Raw genomic sequence first — 17731 nt, forward strand, 5'->3', positions numbered from 1 at the left:
ATGGCTGTAGTCCATCTGGGGGTGAATGACTTGGTGTATAGAACTTTAACAGAGACGTAAAGAGACATATCAGATCTCTCCATGCTTGTCATAAATGCATGCAAGACTCAGGTCCTGAGAGGAATCCTTCCTTTTCCAAAAATGATGCTAAGATAACAAAGAAAAGATAATTGGCTTTAAAAATTCGCTAAATAGTTGGCGTCATTCAAGGGGATCTAGTATGTGTCAGCATGGAACAAGATGCTTGACAATCCTACATGTTTTGCTAGAATGGCTTGCACTTGTCGCTCCAAGGCTTTTGCATACTGGTAAAGCTTTTGCTGTCCCCATAGTGCATTTTTAAGCAAAGCCCATCTGATAGACATTCCAGTATAATCACATCAATATGGCTCTGCTCAATGCCAGATGTCTCGACAACAAGATGTCCAATCTTGAGGCCCTCTTGCATTTGGTGCACATCCATTTCTGTATAATTACTGAAAAATTGTTTAAATGTTCTGAAAGCACTCCTTCCACACCTGGGTGTTACACCTACCATGCCTTCAGGCCCAATGGCAACTGTGATGGCATCTCCATATTTATTATAGCCCACATCACCTCTAGACAAATACCCAAAGACCTACAAATGGAACTCACTGAGCTCCAAGTCGCACTAAATGAAACCATTTAACAGTTTATAGCCTGCTACAGGACACCCATTATATTCTCTGAAAACCATATATGGTTCCTAAATGTTTTTGATGAAATCCCCATAAATAAGAACTCTGTCAACTTGGAGACTTTAACTACTCATCAATAAACTAGAGCACTCGAACCTCAAATGTAGGATATATCAAAAAATTATTGTATTTAATTAACAAAAAATTCCCTGGACCAAATTGTTGACCTACCCACCAGAGGTAATAATATTCTTAACCTGGTCCTTATGAATATCACTTCTTTATGCACTATTACCAGTTCATAAACATGCAACCTTCACCTTTAAAATATCAGAACCTGTAGATGTTAATATCTCTGAATTCAAAGATTTCAAACATACAAATCTCATCAAATTCTATGAAGAAGTTTCAAAGTTCAGTCATAACACCATAACCCCAGATGTGGCCACACCAAGTACCTACAAAGGGGTTTATGCCCACTTAGGTTATTGCATAAAAATTATAGTCACAAACAGATGTAAATACAATGAGAAATTTAAAAACAAAACACCCTGGTTGTCCACCAACATAAATACATTTTTCAAAGAAAAATAAAAGCTCCTTAAAATGTGCAATACATTTAATGACCCTCAAAAACTTGAAACGTACTATTAGGACTACTAAGGCAACTTATGACCTTAGGTTAATGATAAAGACAACTATAAATCCTTTTTGAAGCTATGATAAGAAATTTTGAAACAACACTTAACACTGCTCTGAATTTGTCCAAAATGTCACCACATACTCAGACCCAGTAGGCATTGCAAACATACTAGAAAACAAATTCAGTCCCAGGGACAACTACTTATAACCCACCTATCTCTGAGACTCTAAGACCTCCTTTCATCACTAATAAAGGTACTCTCTAAGAGTAAGAACACCTCCTCCAGTGGACTTGATAATATACCTGGCAGTATCATATACAGGCCCTGCCAGATACTTTCCTTAAACTAGTTAACCCAAGTATAGCCATTGGTTTTGTCCCTGAGGTTTGAAGTTTGGCAGTGATGATACCACTCCACAAAGGTGGCCCACTCTGACCCAGGTAACTATAGGTCCATCAACCTAATGAATCTTATTTGCAAAGCCATGGAACATATTGTAACTGACCTGATAAATTATGACAATAAAACTCTCATAGCACTAGATGCACAGCAGTTTGGCTTTGTAAAGAGTAGATTCTGGCTAATTGATCTGGTTAAGTTCTTTAATAGAGTAACACAAGCCTGGCAGTAACCATGCTGTCCATACAACATACCTTAACCTGGCAAAAACAGTTGACATCATTCCTCATGCCTCTGTCATTAGTAAGCTAAATACCATACAAATAGAGCCTTATATTGTAAGATGGATGTCAAACTGGATAAAGGATAGAACCTAAATGGTGTGGGTAACAGGAGCATCATCAGAGAGTATGAAGATGCCCAAGATACACGCCAATCCAGTTACAGCTGTATAGTTGATGTGATAAGAGCAAAACGAGATTCACCGATTCCTGGAGATAAGCTTTTTTTTTTTTTTTTTTGCAAGGGGGCAAGACCCCCTGCACCCTCCAAGTGGGTGGACACCCCCAATACCCCCTGCACTTTAAATATACCTACACCAAGACTGCACAACAGTGAAGAAAAGAGAAAACTCCACTGTCAGCAAAACTCATTTGCTGTTTTCTAGTCAATTGTACAGCACTTGAGAAAAGTACCATCGTTGGACTGACAAGAACCCAAGTGACCAATGGTGCCCTGAGAAGGTTCAGAGCTGGAATTACTTTTGTTTGGCATTTCCTTTTCTGATCCCCAAACTATGGACCAAGACCACTGGCTAACAAGGTTTGCAAATAACTGTAAACTACGAGTCATTATTAAGTCTCTCTCAGACACCCAAGGCCTTGTAAATACCCAGTGTGGAAATAATGACCTTAAATTAAATGCTAAAAAATGTAATATTGTGGCATTTGGTAGACTACCCCTTCCCCATGACATACAGCATGAACAATATCCCCCTTCCAAAATGACAATGCTGTTAGAGACCTTGGAATATGGGTTGACAGTTCCCTACTTTTTATCACCATGTAACAACAGTGTTCAGGAAGTCTTTCTAAATGCCACAAGTAAATGCTAGTGGAAAAGGTAATTCTGTCCTTATATTGAGCATTAATTAGGCCAGTCAATGAATACAATGACCCCTTTGGGATGTACCTTACTAGATATAGCAAACAACTAGAAAGACCCCAGAGGTTCCCAAGAAGATCACAGGCTTGAAATCACAAAGCTATCAGGAAAGACTGGAAGCTCTGTCTCTATTTTCTGTATCTTATAGATTCCTGAGAGGAGATCTATGCCTTACCTTCTGAGCTGTTAGGGACCCAGCTGTCGTGTACCTTTTGTATCGCCATTAACAAACAGTCCCACAAATACCAGAACCAGGGATAAAAATCTTCACCAACAGTTAATAAAACTAGGTGGAGAAATGGGTTCATTATATAGTACCTTCTCCACCTCTGGAATAGACTCCATATGTATTAAGCAGTATGGCACATTATCTTCTTTCAAACAGGAACTGGATAATTAGACGGATCACAAATTCACCCCTGGCTTGACAGGCCTGGCTCTCCTTGAGAGAAGGGGCTTGGTCTGAGGGTGAGTACTGGCAAGGTGTAAATGGACATAGCCTTGTAATTCTTATGATAGATCCTATGGAAAAAAACACTGACCAGATGATACACATTTTTCTACGCAGTGTTTCCATTATTTATTTCATTTGCAAAACAGCTATGTGGGCTGAGCAGACCGGATGTTTTTCAGAATCAGCTCAGGAACAAGGCATTATAAAACATGAATAAGAAAGTCACATACTAGCATTAAGTTATAATTAGGCATTTCATAAGAATGAGCAGAAGAAAGTACAATACATAGGTTCATAGCCATAACAATTCCCTGGAAATTTCTTCCCACAATATTTACTTCTCTGGGCCCCTGTCTAGCAGGGAGACTGACATGATCCCCGGGGTGAATTTCCTATCTCCCATCCAATCATCAAGGTTCCTTTTGAAGAGGGCCAATGAGGTGCTCTGCTTGACATGTATGGGCAGTCTGTTCCAGAGTATGGGGAGTCTCTGGGTCAGGAACCTATCCCTCCAGCATGTTTTGTTCATTGTGATGATAAGGTTTAGATCCCTGGAGCGTGTGGCTCTGAGGGATTGGGATTCCTTTAAGTGGAGCATGACCAACAGGTCAGGGTTTGACATGGCCTTGTATGTTAAGCAGAGATCACCTCTGAGTAGACGATATGCCACAGAGTATAGCTGAAGTTTTTTTAGATGGTCAGCATATGACATCTGCTTTAGGCCTGTGATTCTTTTAGTGAGGTATTTCTGTGGCCTTTCCAGCTGTTGCAGATGTCTTGTGAGGTACATACCAAATGGGGCATTATACTCTATAATGAGTCTAATGAGGGATGAGTACAGTGGGACAATGACCTCCTTTTTTCTGGATGAAAAACCCTTAGTGATGAGGTGTGCCACATAGAATGATTTCCTGACTGTTGTGGCGATGTGGTTATCAAAAGTGAGACCACTGTCCACTTGTGTCCCTAAGTCTCTCATCACACTTTCGATGTTTAGTGTCCTGCCATCTATGTGGTAGTTCATGGGTACATGTTTTTTTCCAAAGGGGATAACTATACATTTCTTGGCATTAAGCTTGAGCCCATGGCTCTGGCACAAGTGCATTATTACATTGAAATCTTATAGAAGTATCCTGAGAAAAATATTTGGAGTAATTCAGTATCATTTAGAAGAAATAAAGTTACTAGAATTGTCATAGCATCAGATAAGGTATTGTAACCATACCTCTCAACCTCTTATCTCAAGAATTAGGGATAAATCCAAAAAGAAAAAATAATGGGAGCAAATGCCCAAAATCAAAGACAGATTTTAAATATTGCTCTTAAACACTTAAAAAGCTGCTAGAATAACAGGTTTCGCTTTGGCATACATTTTCTGAAGGAAATGAAGTAAGGCAATCAAATCTGTGTCATTATTTAATGACATCAATCTGGAACGATTTACTAGAAAACCACAAATTTTACAAGGAACAGAACAAACATATGAAGCAATAATTGTATCATTTCAGATGTATGAGTGGAACATGTCAGGATTAGGAATGTTAATACATGGAATTTAAGTTACAAGCATTTAGAACTGACCAACATAATGAGCTAAACTTCTAAGAAAATATGTACAGTGAATTAACATTAGGAGTAAGAAATCAGAACAAGAAAAGAAGCTGGAACCAGCAGTAATACTGTGGAACAAAGCTACGCAAGGTATGTAGAAATACACAACACACAGAAAGATTAAAGTCATGTGGTGTCATAAACAGTATGCTTATCAGTTGTATAATTTTATAGTGTACCTTTCATACTGTGTAAGGCAAGGTTATGTTAGGTGCTTACTTCCTGGAACCTTAATACCTAGCAGTGGTTAATCAGGTAATAGCTGATAAGCCTAGGAAACAGAGGAATCTATGTTTTAACGTATGCTTAAATAACCTTTATAGCACAGGTTAGATAGAAGAGGTTTTAGTTCATGTGGGATGGCATTTTGAATATGAGGTCCTAAGACAGAAAGAGTGCATTCTACAATGGTAAGGCATACATTGACATATGATGAAAGGCGTATTTCATCAGCTTTACCTATACCAGAATTGCTTGTTTCAATTAGTATAGCTTCAGGTGAGAAAGCAGATAGAAAGTTAAAAATGTATTTATTTACAAATATTTGTTTAAAAATAGTACTGAATAGTTTTGTTTAATAAGTAATTTTAAAAGTAGGTATTTAGCAGATATATAGACCACACCTACTTGAACAGGAGTGTGTGCCCAGTTCGTAAGTGTACAAGTACCTCCTCCGATGTACACAGAATCACATAATACAGTACAACACAATCACTTGTTGATCATATAATACAGTACAACACGAGTTGTTGACCAAATATTACAGTACAACACAATCAGTTGTTGATCATATAATACAGTACAACACAATCAGTTGTTGACCAAATATTACAGTACAACACAATAAGTTGTTGATCAGATATTACAGTACAACACAATCAGTTATGAATCATGTGTGATGCCTGTGCCCTGGCCTAGCAATCAAGGAGCCTCAATCCTCACCACTAACACCAGAGAGAGGCATCTCATATAGGAAGAAAGGATAACAAATATAACAAAGTAAAGTGCAATTTCCCTTAAGAGCACACAGAGATCACAGTCAGTCTGGGGCTGGTCACTCTCTTGCTCTCCAGGTCTTTAATAAGACTTCCCACTGGTACAGCTATAGGGTCCAGATCTCAGCCAGCTGGGCAAGCTAAAATCTCCAGCACCCTCTCTGTCCAACCAGTGCTTCATGTCCCTGCCCAAGTAGCTGACACACACACACACACACACACACACACACACACACACACACACACACACACACACACACACACACACACACACACTTTGAGATAAGAGTTTATACAACCACACAGACACTTCTGGGGAAGGCTGGCATGGGTTCTACAGCTGTGCCCCTTTTACCCACACTATACAGTAGAAATCTCTGCCACCACCCAGCTAATACTTATCAGCTACTCAAAGGCCCTTAAAAGTGTGTCCAATTATTACTGTGCAATATTATTATCCAATTGGTAGTATAGCCCAAGGCTAAAGCTATAGGAGTGGCTTTGTACAATTTTACCAAAGGAATACAAGTAGTCTAAAAAGCTTAAATTATCTATACACAAAACAGCCACAGTTGAAAGGTTTTAAAATGTTTAATAATTAATAATAAAACATAAGACAATACTTCTTACTACACAGTGCTAGTCAAGAGTTCAGAGATCACAGAGAAATGCTTAAAATAATTCAGTAGTACAGTTCTGACATCACAGAAAAACACTTAGTCTAATCTTTCTAGTTCCTAGCTATTTCTAAAAGAAAACACAAGTCTAAGATAACTTACATATGAGCAAGACAGTTCTGTGAGTTGGATGTTCAAGACAAAAATGTAAGACAAAAATGTTTAATTATCTCTTGTTCTCTCTATTTAAATTGAAATTGCAGTTCTGATAAACATTACATCATTCTTACACTTCCCTGGGTTCCCAGGCCACACAGAAACTGCATTTACATTATTTTACACCTATGCAGTAACCAGAGCAATAAAAATACATTTGCATATTTAAATCCAGCAATCTAACTCTTGGTTAAAACAATAGAAAGAATGTGCTAGCCCAGACAGAATAACTCAGAATCTTTAACTTCATTGCTAGCCCAGACAGAATAACTCAGAATCTTTAACTTCAAAGGACAAACATGAAGTAATTTTAATTTCAAAGGACAGACAAGAAATGCTTGACTTAGCTTTCTTTACAGCAGAGGGCAATGTTGTTACATTGTTTTAAGTTCAACATTTCAGAGTATATTCTTTCAATTAAGAAAACAAGTTTGTAGTTCAACATTCATATTTACAAATGATAGAATTATCTGCACAATTCTATCTGGCTAGGCTGGCAGCCTTCACATCATGCAACATAATACAACACAATCAGTTGTCGATCATATAACACAGTACAACACAATCAGTTGTGAATCATGCAATACAGTACAAAACAATCCATTATGAATCATGTTATATGATACAACAAAATCAGTTGTGAATTATATAATATGATACGACACAATCGGTTGTTGATCAAATAATACAGTACAACACAATCAGTTGTAAATCATGTAATACGATACAACACAATCATCTGTAGGAGGCAAGGTTAAATAGTTACTTCCCTGACCCTGAACTTGTAAGGTCATATAATGGCTCTGGTACAGTAGCGTTGGCAAACTTCCCTCTCTTTAAGGTGCCTAAAAATATTAATAATAACTGACACTATAGTAATTTCATAATGCTTTAGCTGAAAATACTGAATAAAATCATGGCCCACTACAATTTTATAATTCTTCCCAACCTGCTGCCTTAACACACTCATCATCATCTTCTTTCGGCTGTTCCCGTTAGGGGTCGCCACAGCGGGTAATCTGTTTTATTTATTTTTATTTATTTGCAGTTGGTTTACCAGGATAGTCCATTGGGCCAAAATAACCCAATTTCAATAGAGTCCTGGGGAGAAAAGCTCCAAAAACAATTAGCAAGGTTACAATAAGGTATTTAGTTTCAATTATACAATTCCTATGGACCTGGAAATACAGTAGACTAGTGTACAAACATATACAAATATTACAATCTTGTATCGCTGAAAACAATTTACAATATAGAAACTGAGAGGCTTTTGCAACTTAGGGTGGGTTACACTGGAGATATCTTTCATACATTCAGGATGAGTAGCTTAATACAATCAAGAGAAAGGTATATGAGCTGACATAGAACCTTTCAATATAGAAACAGAGAACCTTTTCCATCAGAGGGTATATTTACACTAAGGTACCTTTAAGTATTCAGAAAAAGCTAATACGAGCAAGAGCAAGATCTATGAGTTTAGGAGAGTAAGTAGAAATTCTCATTATGAATAGGGGAGGAGAAGTGAAAATTCTCAGTATGAGGAGATTATGTTGGGTGGGAGCAGGAGCATTCCCACTGGGAAATTAGGTGTGAATGAAGGGATTATTTGAATAAGAAGTGATTTGTGATGGTACAAATGGATGGGGATAAGGAGTTCCAGAGACGAGCAAGACTGTAGGATAAGATATTTTTTCCATGGGGACGAATTGGTTTATACAGTTCATTTCAGTTTTGGTTGTTAGATCTTAGAATTCTACCAGGGAGGTGCATTTTGAAGGTAGAGGAAAGGGATGGGCAGAGGGAGGGATTGAAGATGAGTTTGTGTGCAAGAGTCAGTTGGACATAGGTGAGGTGATTGGGTAGTTCTAACCATTTTAGTTTGTGGAGAGCTGAACAGTGGTATGAGGTGGACTTATGGGAGGTAGCAAACTTGACAATTTTGTTATAGCAAGAGGAGAGTTGTGTTTTGAGAGAAGATTGTAGGTTAGTTAGAAGTGGGGCTCCATAGAGGAGGGATGGGATGAGAAATGTGGTAGATAGGGTGAGTTTGATGGAGGGTGTAAGATAACGATTCTGTCTGTAGAGCATGCCGAGTTTTTGGTGGGGTTTTTTTATATTTAGTTGAAGATGGGAATTGAATTTAAGCTGACTATCAATTTGGACCCCAAGTAATTTGGCCTCAGATACCAGTTCTAAGGGTGCATTGTTGTGACTAGTAATAGTGAAATTACTTGGACTGAAAAAGGTAGCTTTAGAGGGGGTGAATACCATTACTTTGATTTTGGAGGCATTGAGTACAAGGTGATTTGTTTTCATCCATTGTTAGGTGGTTGAGAATGCATCTTGAGTAAGCTTTAGCAGTGTGGGGATGGAGGTAGCAGAGCAGATTATAGTTGAATCATCTGCATATTGGATAATTTTAGTTGAAGGGCTAGAGTTATGGAAATTGTTTATGAATATATTAACAAGCAGGGGACCCAGTATAGATCCTTGGGGAACACCGGTTGGGGTGTTGATGAAAGGGGAGGTGGCTTTTTTCCATCTCACTGCCTGATATCTATTGGATAAGTAGCTAGTGAACCAATTCAGAGAAGAGGGTGACAAGTTAAGCTTGGAGAGTTTAGTTAGTAATAAATTGTGGGAGATAGTATCAAAGGCTTTAGAGAGGTCTAGTAGGAGGGTAGAGACAATGTGTCCTGTGTCCCGGGCTTTGTTCACAGCTTCCAGGAAGGAGAGTAGGGCAGTCATAATACTGTGTCTTGGTCTGAAACCATGTTGTGTTGGAGTTAGTAGGTTATTGTCTAAGAGGTATGGTAGGAGTTGTAGGTGAATACACTTTTCTAAAAGTTTAGAGATAGGAGATAGAATAACGATGGGACAGAAATTAGTAATATTGTTATTGATGCCTCCTTTGTGCAATGGAACAACAAAAGCCTTTTTCCAGATTTGGGGTACAGAGCTTTCTTGAATGGAATGGTTGATTAAAATGCTGATGGGATAGGCAATGGCTTCAGCAGCTATACTGAGAAAGTAAGAATTAATGTTATCAGGGGCATTAGAGCATGGTTTTAGTTTCTGCAGTAGTTTTTTTATGGTGGATGTGGGTATAGGTTTTAGTGAGAATGGTGGGGGGAGGGGGGAGAATTTGAGAATGATGATGGAGTGGAGATAGGGGGGTGAGCAGTGGTGAGGGATGAAAAGTTGGTAGGGGAGGATTGGGGTGTAGTGGGGGGTATGATGGGGTTCGAAGATGAAAAGGATGAGGTTAGTTTGGAGATAGAATCAATGAAGAAGGTGTTGACTTGAGTGGCCAAGTCTATGTCAGGAGTGTTAGGGTCTGGGCTCGGGTTATCTGGTTTGTTGGGATTGAGGAGGGTAGACATGCATTTCCAAAATTTTTGAGGGTTTGTTTTGTTGTTGTTTTGGATTAAGGAGAAGTAATTTTGTCTATCGCAGATGATAAGTTTTTTTACTTTGTTTCTGAGTGTTTTGTATTCGTTATGGGCTAGGGGAGTCCTGTGTTTCTGATATGATGACCATGCCTTATCTCCAAGGTGCATAGTTACTAGTGTGTTTTTTGTTAGCCAAGGGACAGTTTTGTTTTTTATTCATTTTGTTTTTATGGGGGCTTGTTGCTCTAAGAGGTTTAGAAAAGTTGAGATAAAGTGGGCAACAGCCTGTTCCAGGGGTAGAGTACCAGATGATTGCTTTTAGAGAGTTGGAAAAGGTAGTGGGGTTAAAGTGTTTTTGGCAGTGAGTAGTAATAAAATTGTGAGTACGATGTAGGGGTAAAGTTAGTCGGTGTGTGAATGTGGGCAAGTGGTCACTAAGGGAATCAGGCAGGGTGCCACTATGTGAGAAGTAATGAGGGTGGGAGACTAATATCCAGTCTAGGATACTATCACTGATAAGGTTTTTTGAGGGCCGAGTTATGGAGTTTATCAGTTGAGAAAAGTTGTAAAGATTAATGTTAAGTGGATTTGTGGGATACTGTATTGCAGACCAATTAATATTCATGTCACCCATATATATAGTTTCATTGTTAATGTTATTGGAAAGCCAGGAGAGGATATCTTCTAGTGTAGAAATATTGTTGCCTGGGGGGATGTAGAGGGAGGCTATGCATATGTGTTTGTGTTTATTTACTTGAAGCAGAGCCAGGAGTAGTTCTGCATTATTGAATTGGGGAGTTGGTTTGTTGTAAGGGGTAACTGTTAAGGAGTATAGGTATAGAAGGGCTACTCCACCTCCTTTTTTGTTTGTTCTATCTTTTCTGATTATAGAGTAGTTGGGTGGAATTATTTCTAAATCTTTTATATGAAGTTTTAACCAAGTTTCAGAGATGGACAAAATGTCTGGTTTGTTATATGTAAGCCAGGCATGCAGATTAGGGATTTTGTTAACTATACTTTGGGCATTTAAGAAGGTGAGTAGTATGGATTTATCCATTGGCGGGGATGAGGATGGGCCTGGGTCGGGGTGTATGTCTCCTAATAATAGAATATAAGTCAGATATAGCATTAGGTTGGGGAGGTACTTTGTTTGCTTAGAGACGGGGTTGAGTTTAGCTAGATTTAAGGTAGTTGTTGTAGGGTTCGGATAGTTGTGAGGAGTAATAAGTTTATAAGAGAAGAAAAAATGGTGTTTTATGGGGTATAAGCATGGAGAGACTGGGAAGTGTGAATGTAAGACAGGTAGGTTAAGATGGTTAATAGTATGAAAGGATGGAGTGTGATTATAGTTAGTTGGCAGGGTCAGGTAGTAGATATAGGATATGTTGAGGAACAGTATTAGATGAGTACAGAAGGATATGGCTTTTGAGAGCATAGTGGGATAGGATATTGAGGGAAGGTATGCTGTGGGTGGCTAGTTTACTAGGTATGTGAGTTATAAATTTTGGGAGGAGACAGAGAGGGGAGGTATGGAAGAGTACTGGTGAAAAGAGGGGAGGAGTAAGAAGTGGGTGTGGAAGGGAGGAGGTTACTAGTTGGTTGGGGAGGGGTGATGGGTGTGGCTAAAGGGTATAAATGTAGAGGTGCTAGGGGCGGCTGGGAATTAAGGGCAGGGTAGGGGAGCGGAGTGACCCCGCAGGGCGAACGGAGCGGGTAGACCCAAGGAAAGGCTAAGGGTGAACAAGAACCAATCTGTGGAGCACTACTAGCTGAAGGTAAGTCCAGCGGACAGGGATTAGGTGGGATGGGGTGGGCCTAGAGTTGAGAGAGGGGAGTAGAATAAAGTTTATTATAGATCAAAGCAGATATCCAAATAAATAAGTAATTAAGAGATAGTGAAAATAAAGAAGTCATGAAACAGGAGTTATAAGGAGAGGATGCCACCTAGTGGACAAATACTATAGTACACCTGTGGCTCCACAAGGACAGATCCTTAGAGTGGGAGGATAAGGGGGAGTCTTTTGTAGACCGCTGCAATTGTTCTTGTGGGGAGGGGGAGGATCAGAATAGACCAGAAAGTGGTGGATAGCAGTAGTATGATGAAAAGGGCTGGCCCAGATTTCACAGATATGCAAGTCTACAGAAACAATAAGAAAAGGCAGTAGTTACTCTGACTTGCTTGTTTTGCATACCTGTCTTATTGAAATAAAATAAGCCAATTTTACCAAGCAGTTATGTGGAAATTAGGAAGACAAGAATTTATAAGAGAAAAGGTTTAGTAGAACTAGAGAAACAGCAGAGCATACAAATAGTACAGCATCTAAAGACAGATTGCAGTTAGAAGTACAGAATGGGGGGGGGGGGGCAGCTAATGTTCTGAAACAATAAGAAAATCAGTAGGTACTTTGGACTTACTTGTTTTGCATACCTTTCTTTTGAAATAAACACTTGTAACCAGGAGTATGTGAGATTTAGAAAGACCACAAGTTATAGGAGAAAGGGTTTAGCAATACTAGAAAAACAGCAGGGCTTTCAAATAGTTGAAACAGCTTGCAAAGGGAGGCTGCTGTTAGAAAGTACAGTATGGGGAGGGGCAAACTAACGTCTGTGATGGAGTGCTTTACTTAAAAATAGAAATTAAACAAGGGCTAGCAATTAATTTTGTCTGGAGGATAAAACATACTTTTTGTATATTTTGAAAATAACACTCATTCCAAGGTTGCCTGGTTCTGTTAAAGAGCACTGCAGGCCAGTAGATTGAACTTGGCTTGGTGGGGATCCAGGGAAAGAAGAATTAAAAGGAGAAGCTGGGAAGAAAAATAATCAATATTAATACAAAATACAGCAACTGTTCCTGTCCTCTGCATCTTGCTCTGTCACACCAACCACCTGCATGTCCTCTCTCACCACATCCATAAACCTTATCTTAGACCTTCCTCTTTTCCTGTTATATGGTAGCTTCATCCTTAGCATCTTTTTCCCAATATACTCAGCATCCCTCCTCAGCACATGTCCAAACCACCGTAATCGTGCCTCTCTGGCTTTGTCTCCAAACCTTCCAACCTGGGCTGCCCCTCTAGTATACTTATTCCTGATCCTGTACACCCTCATCACACACAGTGCAAATCTTAACATCTTTAACTCTGCCACATCCAGCTCTAACTCCTGCCTTTTTGTCAATGCCACTGTCTCCAACCCATATAACATAGCTGGTGTCACTACCCTCTTGTAGACCTTCCCTTTCACTCTTACTGGTACTCGTCTGTCACAAATCACTCCTGACACTCTTCTCCACCCACTCCATCCTGCCTGTACTCTCTTCTTCACCTCTCTTCCACACTCACCATTACTCTGCCTTAATCCACTATGCTTTTCAAAATGTCATCACAGGAGTTTCAGATTGACACCTGAACCTGGAAGGCACCAGGAACAAAGTGAATCAGCATGAGGTCTGATTCCAGTAAGGAGACCTAAATATAGCTGCCTCATCCAAAACATAGCTTAAACCTGACTATCTCCTTGCATAGTAGTTGTGAAAAAATTGTGATGCTTACAGATGTGACTTACCTGAGTCATTAGAGTCTCTCTCTCTCTCTCTCTCTCTCTCTGAATTTTCATCTCCTTTTAATACTCAGAGAATAAAAATATAGTGAACTAGTTGGTCTTTCATTAAATCTCAACGCTTAGCTCAAGAATCAGGAACAAAGCCAAAGAATATGACTTAGTTGTGTAGCATATTGTTCCTGTCTATCTGTTCATTTCTTTTGAAACACATTTTGGCTCAACTCCAAGCATGTATTAGCAAAACATAAATGCATTATTATAGAGGGTTTGAATCTGAATTGGACTTAAAAGCTCACTTAGTAGCTGGCCACAATGACTAAATAGTCTTTAAAACAACATGTCTTCTGAATGTGTGAAATATGTAATTTCTGATCTCTACCACAAGAGTGAGACACAACAAGTGCCCTTAGCTTAAAAGTGACAAATGATCTGAAATCTATGCTTAAAATCAAAGAAAATCTCTGAGAAAGTGTAAAAACCAATGGATGTGTCTTTCCAAGCCTGCAGCCTGGAATAGAGCAAAAAAAAAAAAAAAAAAAGTAGGGCTGGTGTAAGAGCAACCAAAACTGTTTTCTTCCACCATAATGAACAAATGTTAGTTGGCAGCTACAAGAGGTATTTAAAATGAGATAAAGAAATTCACAGCGTCTAGACAGATATTTTTTTTCTAATGGTAGGCCAAAATTACTTTACAAGCTTTGGAAGTTTTGACAACAACAATGGAACAATGATGACAAACAGACCTGAAAAAATACAGACAACAGAGGATTGCTATAGTTAAGGGCTCAGCAAGTAATTTACCTAAATATTGGTTAAATGCAGATTGAGGTTGGAATAATAGCAGAGGTAGTGAGGGCTGCTCATGAATGAAACAGCAAATGGGGAAGTGTACATTTTCTGTACCTGCTCAAAAGTAATAAGTCATACCAAAAAAGCATGGTGGGCACATTCTTTTATGATTTATATCTTATACTTTCTGATTTATTTAGGCAATTTCAGCTTTGGACGGTACAATTTAAGATGTCAAAGAGATATCAGCTTCAGGTTTAGAACACAGAAATGAGCAGCTGTCTTGTTTTGTTACTTTCTTTCTTCCCTGTAATCCTGTCCGTGTGTATCCATTTCATTTTATATGAATTATTCTAGTTTGTAAATCTGTCGGGTATTGTTCAAGACAATAGTATGAACTCATAGTAAGATGGTCCAACCCATGGAATATGTTAACTTTCAGGAGCATGTCGAAATACAAGAGGAATTTCAAGAAGAAAATGACACTGGGACTCACCCTATTAAATCCTGTCAGTTAGTCGGTGAAGGGAGCAAATTGGTGAAAGTGAGACATACGGACAATACAAGGGATATGGTGCAGATCTGATGGCAAACTAAGTCATCTGTATCAGTCTCTTAAGACTGATACCTTTAGTGCCTCTGGTTTCTTTGTTATTCACCCTCATCCTCTCATTGTTTCGTTTTTCTTTTATGAATGATTTAATTAAGTTTTTTTTTATAAAAGTAGTCTATATGGTTGCTGGATTTCACTCATCTAGGCATACTCGTCCATTTCCTTACAAAGGTATTCCTCATCCTAGCCATAAAGCTGTTACTGATGTACTCCAGCATCCTTTTCTAATTTGAACACTCACATTGACTTTCTGGATGTCACTATAATAAAGAATGGAGACGGACATATACAAACTCAAACCTTTAGAAAAGGATGCTGGACGTACAGTACACTACATCGTAATAGTATGCATCCGTGCCACATATTTCCACATGTGGTTAAAAATAGATATCCCCGACAGTCCAGATTGACTACCATGAATTGTGTTTATGAAGGAAGTATTATGAAAACTAAAAAAGAACTGGTACAGAGAGGGTATAAAGCCAGAGAAATTGATAGTGCCATAGAAAGTATACAAAGGCTAAGAGATAGCAAAGGGAAACCATATTTCCACAGAGTTAATACATACATCAGTGATAGTGATAGTAAAGGAAAAAGAACAGACCCACATACTATCCAGTGCACGTTGACTTGTAGTAAAGATGCCAAACAAATATGTGATGTGATCAGGAGGAATTGGCAAATATTGACATCTGATTAATCTATACAACATATAGTAGGAGATACACCGAGGTTCCGCTATAAAAATATAAAGAACCTGAAGCAATTATTATGTGGAGATAAGGTGACAAAGAACCATACACGTTAGGAGAGACATGGCAGTTTTAAATGTGGACAGTGCACAGCATACCAGTATTTGTTAACAGGCTAGAATTTCCAACATCCAGTTACAGAAAAGCTATATAAAACCCCAGTATTTGTGAATTGTGCTTCAAAGAACATTATATATGTTGCCAAGTGTATGAAATGTACGTCTTTATGTTGGCAAAATGAACTGCCCTTCTAGGGTTAGGATATAGGCATGTATAAGGGATATTAAACATAAAGTACTCACCAATGCTTTGTATAAACATATTAGCATGAATACAGATCATATTTTTCGCTTTATGTGTGTACAAGTAATAGATCCTAATATAAGAAGAGGAGATCTTAAAGGTCTAACTGAACTTGAAGAAACTAAATGGATTGCTGACTTAAGGGCAGATAAAGCACCAGGACTTAATGAAGTGTTACCTATGAAACCTATTCTGAGAAGACGTCGGCTAAGATGATAACACTGATTGGGCACGCCTCTTTTTTGCCCATGTGATTAACAGAAGAGAAATTTGCACAGGAAATTATGTCAATGATGATGTAATTTCTGTAGGAAATTATGTTAGTGATGATGCAATTTGAATTTTATTGGATGATTTTAGTATTTAACTGAGCTCTAGATTTGTAAATGCAGATCTGAAGAAGGCAAAAAGCCAAAAGCACTCATCTGTTGTTTTTAGTGCCTTTACAAGTGTGTTGGAATTTTAATAAATACGTTTTGCATTGGTATTGTCACAGACTTCTCACACTGTGTGAGATCTAAGGCTATTTCAAATAGTACCAGAATATCAGCAAGTTCCTTACTTTAACTCCAGTGTTTTATGGGAATATAGCCTCCTTGTGTCTTTCAACATCAAGAATGTTGCACAACTTCTATCATACCCATAGCGCAGAAGAATAAAACCTTTACTCCACCCCAGGTGACCCCCGATCAACTAGTGGCATGATTGCTGGACAGACGAAATGGAGAAAGATGGTGGGTAGCTAACACTGGCTCATCAATCTGGAAGGGAAGAAGGCTGCCTAGGTTTACTGCAATAGCAACATTAAGAGTATGGCAAACTCTGCATTGCAACAATATACTGCATGATTGAGAGTAAGCACATAGATTCGTAGGTTCATAGATTGTTACTAGGCTAGTGAGCCAGGGGAGCTTTTTAATCCTAGCCAAGTTTTCCCAAAAGAATAATGACATACTGTATCCAAATAGGACATTGAGCACCAGGCATTTATAAGCTACCTCTGTACAGAAGGGACATTGCCAGACATGGTGTAAATTTCCTGTTCCCCATCAACTGGTCTAGCTTGCATTTAAATTGGGTAATAGGCAAACTCGGCTTTACATGGATAGGAAGCCTGTTCCATAAGAGGGGCAGTCTCTGGGACACATATCTGTCTCTCCAGCATGTTCTGTTTAAGTCACAGACAAAATTCAGATCCTTAGATCTTGTATTTATGGTACTATTTGACTTATGATTATGCAGAAGATTCATAAGTGTGGGGTTTGTGGATGTCTTATAATCTAGACACAGATCACCCCTCAGCAATCTATAGAAGACTGAGTAGAGAGAAAGAGGTTTAAGGCACTCTGCATAAGATAGGCTTGTTATACCTTGTATTCTTTTTGAAAGAAACCTCTGAGGTCACTCTAGTTGCTGCATACGCCTGGTCAGGTACTGTACATACTGAAGTGAGCATTGTACTCTATGATTGGTCTGATAAGGGCAGAGTACAGTGGAATAATGACCTCTTTTGACCTAGATGCCATGCCCTCACTTATAAGTTGCACAGCATAAAAGGA

The sequence above is a fragment of the Protopterus annectens genome, chromosome 7.part1 (genome assembly GCF_019279795.1).
Source record: "Protopterus annectens isolate FY-2018-M chromosome 7.part1, PAN1.0, whole genome shotgun sequence".
Classification (NCBI taxonomy): domain Eukaryota; kingdom Metazoa; phylum Chordata; order Ceratodontiformes; family Protopteridae; genus Protopterus; species Protopterus annectens.